This window comes from Onychomys torridus, chromosome 16 (genome assembly GCF_903995425.1).
Source record: "Onychomys torridus chromosome 16, mOncTor1.1, whole genome shotgun sequence".
Taxonomy (NCBI): Eukaryota; Metazoa; Chordata; class Mammalia; order Rodentia; family Cricetidae; genus Onychomys; species Onychomys torridus.
The window spans coordinates 59,011,115-59,019,298 of record NC_050458.1 but is presented as its reverse complement, the minus strand read 5'-3'; positions in this window follow the sequence as shown (position 1 = coordinate 59,019,298).

The window sequence follows — 8,184 nt, the reverse complement described above, 5'->3', positions numbered from 1 at the left end:
CCCCTCCCTTCCCCCCCCTTTCTCTCCCCACCCACGTGTGTTTCACCCAGGCCTGTCACCTCTATCCACTTTAATAAAACTCTCCAGTGGTCTTGTCGTGTTTGGGACGTGTTTCTAGCGCCAAATAACTAACATTTTGGTGCCGTGCGAAAACGGGCGCTTCCGGGCACTCTGTGCCTGGAAACCCGGGAACCGGGACATAAACTGCGCTACACACGCCAGGAACTCTGCTCCTTTCGCGACAGATCACTCCATTTGCCTGGTCGCACAAATCCGCATGCAACACCGCTACTGATTGGTGAGTTTTCCCCTTTTTTGGCCAGCGTAAACGGTTTCCTGAATCTGTGAGATCGACCGACCGTTGAGCATCTGGCGCCTCACTGGTTATGCTTGAGACCGGGGGAACCCCCAGCCACGGCCTTTACTGGCCACAGCTGGCCCCCATCGCGGGCCGGATTTCCAGCCACTTCCCACATCTGTAGCTTGAGATATTTCGCGAAGGGACCACCACCGTCAGGTGCGTTCCGGGGGACGTGTGAAGCCGGCACGGTCTTTGCACCCGACGGGGTGGCTGACCGTAAGAGAGGCTCCTGGGGAGGCCTTCCTTCACTCGGCCGGGCCCCCGCTTATCGGCTGACGAGCTGATAAGGCGGCTTGTGCCCGAACAGATCTACGTTCGATATTTGGGGATGCCCAAAATCGGACCTCTAGATCATGTTTTGTTTTTTTAATTTTTTATTTTTTGCCTCTCCGCTGCGGACATGGGAAATAAGTTTTCCAACTCAATCAGCCCTACTTACAGATTCCTAAGCTTATCCGTCTCTGTACTGAGAGATGGCCCAAGTATGCTTTAAAAAATAACAAAAAATCCCAATCTTTTACGGGAGTTATCTAATTCTGACCAGCGAACAGACAAATGGAAAGAGTTGCTCTTTATCTTAGCTTTCTCTCTCTCTAAAAGCTCTAAAAAGGTAACCATGGCTTGTGATTCTTCCACCAACCAGCACGCACCGCCTGCTGGCCGCCGCAGGTGGTGGCCAGCCACGAGAAGTGCGGCTTTCCATTATTGATACCGCCACGATTTTTTCACAGTGAGTCTGCTGTTCTAATGGCTGAAATCTGAGCTATATGTTTGCAATGGACAATCCCGGGGGTTGTCCAGGCTGTGCTGGCATTGGCAGGCACATTTTTGCTCGGAGCAAAAATGGCATCTGGGTCTACCGGGTGGATCCACGGCAGCACAGTCGCAGCTCCTCCCATCCCTTGACGAAAGGGGGGGGAGGGGAGGGGACGGGACTTTAGCTGAGCTTAGATCTTACTTCATTCTCAGGACGCCTGAGTTGGAGTCTGATCCCGGTTTGTTATTTTAATTTTTTATTTTCCACTCAGTTACAGCCATGGGACAGAGGGCAGATACCACCCACTTACTTTGGCGGATGGGGCGGTACCGGTAAATCTGGCTGCTTAACAGCTTTGCGGTACGGATAAACCTGACCACATAACCGTGTGGCAGGTACTTCAGCCAACAAACGGGAAAATAAGAGTTGCTTCATCTCCAAACTTTCTGCTAAAGCTCTAAACCCTTTCCTTTCCCACTAAGGCGTCTGCCACGTGTAACCTCTGTCTGACTTTCGCGCCATTGGTGGGCGGGCTCAAATGCGCAGGCTTGGGTGGTTCCTAAGAATTGCCCTAACTCACTTAACTCCACCCCCACCCTAACTCCACCCACTCATTCTCAAACTGCCTTGAGAACCACAGACGGGTCTAAAAGCAGCTGAGATCTAAACAATTAAGTTTACAATAATCGGGATGGCTCCTAAGCCAAAAGAAATCAGCTTATAGCCTCAAGCAAGTCTTCCAAAGGATCGGTTTACAGTCTGCCTACTGGCAGACCTTCCGAAAGCTATCCTTAAGCCACCAATCATCAGGAAAAATTCAGGACATAGAGTAAAATCCATCTCTTGTTCCCAGCTAAAAGTTAAGTATCTGGAGAACAAGGCTCCTAACCCCACGGGCAAAAGAGTCATCTGTGGCATTTAAGGTGTGTCAGAAAAGAAAAGCCCGAAAACGAAATTGCCAAATGCTGGCACTCGCTGACTCCTGAAAACTGTTGGGTCCCTGTTTTAAATGAAAAAGGCCATGGGCTAGCAAATGCCCTGCCCATCAACAGCCTTGTCCTTGTGCTGCCTAGAAAGACAACCAGTCAGATGACTGCCCCCAGGCGCCAAGACGCATGGGTACAGCAAGCTAAGACTTCCAGCAAGCCTAGGCTTGGCTACAGACACAGCAGGGAACCCAGAACTCAACAGGGAAGCGATCAGTTTCTTTCCTTCTGGACACCAGAGCCATTGACTCAGTCCTGGGAGCTTTAGGATGTCACTCCTTTCTATTGTCGGGAACAGAGGACAGCCTTACTTACCTCACCAGATTTAATTGCACTTTCAGAGTTACTTAATGAAAAAGATTTCCAACTAAGATAAGAGCTCATTGTCTCATTTCAAAGTTACCGCCTGTGTTTCTCATGTGCATACAGACAGGGCCACGATCTTTGCCTTGTCCCTAATTAAAAAATAAGTTCTCTTCCACTCTCAAGCTCCAGAGGACACCAGGATCCACTGCCTTGTCACCAATTCCAGAGGAATTTCCCAACTAGGGCCACATAGAGCTGGAGGCAAAAGAGACCGTCGAAATATCCAGGCGGTAAGGTTATAACAGTTTGTCACTGTTCAATACTCAGTAACTGATCACCTGTGTTTCCCAAACGCTAAACTAGCAAAACAAACAGGTGCCTTAAATAAACCACCTCAAATGAGGCTTGTCTCAGGTAAAAAACCAACCAGAGTACTTAAACATCACAGCCACCTTTAACATGTCTCCAACCAGACAGACCAGACAGATCTACCTCAGATAAATGTCAACTCCAAAAACAAAATAATAATGAGTCTTTTCTCTAAGCTTTTTATGTCACCAGTGTTTTGTCAGATAGAAGGTTCCCAGCCACACCATGGAGGACGGACAGCTGCAGGATCTCATCCTAGGATCAGCCACACCATAGAGGATGGACACAGCTACAGGATTTCATCCCAGAACTTCAGGAGACGGCTTCCCTATCTCCCCCACAAAACCAATCAACATCCATCATTCAGCCTGAAGCAGTCTTTGAGAGAAACGGCGTCCCATACCCATCTATCCACATTTTTTTTCTTTTTTAAAACATGAGAGTCGGGAATGATAGATAATTGCATGTAATCTACGCGCATGCGTGGAGTACACACAGGAGTACCTGTACGCATGCGCGGCCCAACCTTTAAAAAGCCGGCGCCACCTTGCATGACTCTCTCTCAGGCTCTCAGTCTCTCTCCTCCTCCCCCCTTTCCCCCCCCCTTTCTCTCCCCACCCACGTGTGTTTCACCCAGGCCTGTCACCTCTATCCACTTTAATAAAACTCTCCAGTGGTCTTGTCGTGTTTGGGACGTGTTTCTAGCGCCAAATAACTAACAGTGATTATATCCTCATTTTCATTCAGTTACTATTTCAAACAAAAAACAAAAAACAAAACTGGCTTAATATTAGTACTTCTAGTGGTTTTGTTCCAATGAAATAGAATAGAATATTATGCTTAATATATAAGGCCAAGGAGTTAGCTATTGTCAAGATTTTAGACTTGAGCCAGTTTTTAAACCCAGGGCTCCTTGAAGGCATGGCAGGGTTCAGCCCTGGTGAGTTTATTGGTTAAGGACTTCCTAGTCACACCCTTAACAACATGAGGTCCATTTATTTGAATGCACACGGACACTGAAAAGATGACTCTGAGGTTCCAAGGGCTTGATGATCTTGCAGAGGCTTGGGTATAAGTCACAGCATGTGGCAGCTCACAATTGGCTATATCTCCAGCTCTGGGAATCCTAAGCTTTCTCCTGGCTTCCTCATTTTAATGAGAATAAAATGCATCTTAAAATAAAAAACAATGTGCCCGAGAAATACAATGACTGCTAGACACAGAATCCAACCAATAGTAATATTCAGAGCCCTGCCCTGTCACCATTGCTGTTAGGGTGAGATAGATATAATCATTGAAATTTATTTTAACTTCATTCTGACTTACAGTGGATCTGCTATGTCCACAGACCCACAGGTCTAGTTAGAGATGTTTTCCCAGGTCTGAACTGGGATTGAAGCATTTGGCAGTATTTGGCTGATAGAACTTGGCAGTATCTGTCATTGTAGGGAAGGTGGTGACTTTCAAAACCTCCACCTTTCTCAGATGCATCATCACATTAAGGTAATGACGTGACTGCCTTAAGGCTATCATGGATGCAGGAGTGGTATCCCCCATTTTATCTACATGTAGTTTACTAGATTATCCCCTGAAGAAGCTGGATGGATACTAGCAGATGACTATGGACTGTCAACATCTCAACTGGACCACAGCTCCCAACATAGCACTTGGACATCCGACGTACTGTAACTGTCTTTGCTAGAGCTGATTAATATGACCTTAAATAGTTGGAGGCCACACAGCTTGGACAACATTACACTTATAGTTTTGCCCAGACATTGTATTGACCTTCTTACCTTCTGTGACGTAATCTGAAGAAATACTTAGTTACTTCACACATCACAATAATCTATGTAGATGTATATGATGGATGTAGAGAGAAGCAGATAAGCAAAGAGTAGCCCAGGTAAGCTTGTTAAGGTGAATCCATTGGCGGGGAGGTAAACCCTGTAATGCTTCAGGAGAATGACCTAACCATGTGCACAAACAACCCATTCTGACAGAATTCAGAACATTGCGTCTTGCGCTTCCTACCACAAGAAGGAGGCTAAACTCCTGTCTACCTTCTTTCAGGTTCGGGATACAGCACATTCCACAACTTAACAGCACTCTGCCTTTATAGGAGGGCAAGTGACAGTCTGGGGGCTTTGTGCATTATTAGGTCAAGGGCAAGTTCAGGCCTTGGGCCATGTTCTCTGATAGACACAGTAGTACCAATGTTGGGGAAATACGTTATGTGAGATATAATCTTGAAATAAATATTAGGCTGAAAAACATTTTGCTTTACTATTTAAAATGGCTTTAAACTGCAACATTGTATCTGAATACTAAGATCAGCACAAAATAAACAAGGAAATCGACTGAAGATGCACTATTAAGTTGGCGTGACCCCAAGAGGAGTGAGCTGGGGCCTCTTAGTAGTATGAGGCCTGGTCAGCAGAGGATGCTGTTGCATCTCATATTCTTCTGTGTTCTTCCACAGGAAGCTTGCCAGGACTGTGACCTCCAGGAAGGACACGGAAAGAAAATGAAAGTGAGTAGCAAGGGCGTGGACTTCCTGCTGGGCAAACTCAGAGCTGAAAGGCCTAGAAACAGAGAGGATTACAAACAGATGCAAGCTTTACTGGCAAAGTCTCCTCAGAGCAAAGATGATGTTGAGGACTGGGAACGACGGAACTGAGGTACCCTATCTACTGTGTGATTACATCATCATAAGAGTCCACTATGGCTGGACTTCTGGAAGAGCAGCATGAAGCAGATCCGTGCTTTGCACACCCTATCTACTGTGTGATTACATCATCGTAAGAACCCACTATGGCTGGACTTCTGGAAGATCAGCATGAAGCAGATCCGTGCTTTGACCAAGGATGTGTGTGAGCCAAGAAAGCTTTGATCTCTGACATCCTAGCAAGGCCAAGCACTTGTATTAAGGTCTATGGCATTTTTCCCCATTGGCAGAGGTCACAAGTTCTTTCCATTTTGTGTATAGAGATGTGTCCTGGAACTTGTTAACAAGAAAACAAAACCAAGACAGAAATCATCAGCACAGACATTCAAATAGGACTGGAAGGCACTTAGGAGGGTGCAGCTGGATGGTCATAGAGCTGGAAATGGTGGCTGAGGCTAATTACCAGACCTATCCTTCTCTAGTTAGCTGGGGGAAGCCAAACCAGTGTCAGCATGTGGACCCCAATCCCTGTTAAACTAGCGGGGACTCACAGATGGCAAGCCCTCAACTCTTGTTGGCTAGTACTCACAAACCATTCCCATTGTCTCCTTTAATTTCCACAACAACATTATGATGTGGATTGGACCGTATCTTTGTCCTCACGTTAGAGATAAAGAAGATGTATACAGGAGTTTAATTGCATCTCCATTTTAAAGCCTGCCTCAGAAACAACACGAGGATTCCTCCAGCTTTGTCTGAAGCCAGCAGCCATAATCATGATTGTCTGTAGTCTGCACTGGACTACTAGAAGATTCACTATGGGCATGGGATTATTGGACAAGCTAGTGATGCACAGCTGCCAATTTGGCACACTGCCTAGGGCCAGAGGTTTGCCTTTCAAGCTTGTGTGCAGGTGACCCTTGGGGCAGCATTGTCTCCTGAGAGCTAATTAAAAATAAGCATCATAGCCCCAGATCCCCTGAAGTAGAATTTACATGTAAACAGGACCTCTTAAAACAGATTTGTTTGTGACAGTTTACAGAGTGCTTGCAGAATAAGGGCTACAACAATTCTTTATAAGTGACTGGAGAGCAAATATTTTAGGCTTTGAATTCTGCAGCGATTTCTTTGCGTTTTAAAACCTTAGAAGCATGGCTTCAATTCATACTTCTGTTCTTTGCTATGAAGAGGCAGCATCTGTGATGAGCTAAAGTCTCACTCAGGATGGGTGGTTACCCGCTTTTTCCTTAAACAAATGCCAGACACTTCAAGGAAGGTTCTCAATTCCCGCTTAACAATAAGATACTCTAGTAGAACGGCTCCATGGGAGCTGAAATTGAGCCAAAGGAAGAAGCAAGAATCACTATTTCACAATGACTGTAAATTCTGAAAGGCACCACAAATCCCTCCCCACAACCGCCTATGAGTATTCAGGAGAACAGTGTGAGTCTCCATAGACAGTATCAGGCTCTACCCAGGAGACTTTGCTTGGACATTCTGAGTAAGACCCTGGAACTATTCTTGCACAGATGCCTCCTGGGGACTCTGCTGCTGGTGCTCCATCCAGCCTGTCTCAGAAAGGGCAGTTGCTAACCGGTGCAGGGGGAATCAGACTTGGCACTGGGGTAGGTGATAAAAGAGGTGGAAGGAAGGGTCAAGAACTCTCAAAGGATGTCCTCCTATGTTGGCAACTGAATCAGTTCCATCCGCATGCAAATTGCCTGGATGTCTCCACTAGAGGTCATGATCGACTGTATCAAGACCAGACTACTATCAGAGGGCTGGTCCTCACACACCGGGGTGTCAAGGCCTCTTTCCATTCTTAAAAACTTGTGAAGACTAAGTAGGGCTTTTGCTTAACAGAATTATATCTATTGATACATAGTGATTAGAAATAAAAGCTGAGCATTTCAAAAGATGCTTATCAATTTTAATGTAAGGCGTTTTACACACACACACACACACACACACACACACACACACACACACACAAAACCCTTATAAGGGTTTATAACTCTTTTCCATAGCAAAAGCATAGCTACTGAGAGGGATGACTAATGTTTGTGGCTTTACAAATCTCTGGCTTAAGAAAAGACACTTGGAGCCAGGCAGTGGTGGCACACGCCTTTAATCCCAGCACTCAGGAGGCAAAGCCAGGCGGAATCTCTGTGAGTTCAAGGCCAGCCTGGTCTACAGAGCAAGATTCAGAACAGGCACCAAAACGACACAGAGAATCCCTGTCTCAAAAAAAAAAAAAAAAAAAAAAAAAAAAAAAAAAAAAAAAAAAAAAAAAAAGAAAAAAGAAAGAAAGAAAAAAGAAAAAGAAAGAGACACTTGGAACCTCGCATCTGCTCTGTGTTCAGGCGGTCAGAACGAGGCATATCAGAAAACCCCTCCCCAAAGTTTCAAGACAATAAACATGTAGCTGCTTCTTAGTGTTATTATGAGGTGTGACCGCAACTTTATGGGCCCCTTGAAGGGTCACATGGTGGCTCACAGTGCTCCTTGGGCCACATCTTGGAATTTACCACTTGAGGTAAAGATAAAGCCGGATTTATCTTTATTCATTACAGTCTGGGGAATACAATTCAAATTTTGGCTTTTTCAGACCTTCCAACTCTGTCTCCGGTTGTCTTCTGACATCTCACCGTCCCTTTCTCTGCTCTCTGAGGTGTGTGATCGTGTCAGCTTTCTGGTATGCCTCACCTCAAGGGCAGGGTATAGAAGTGGGGGGAGG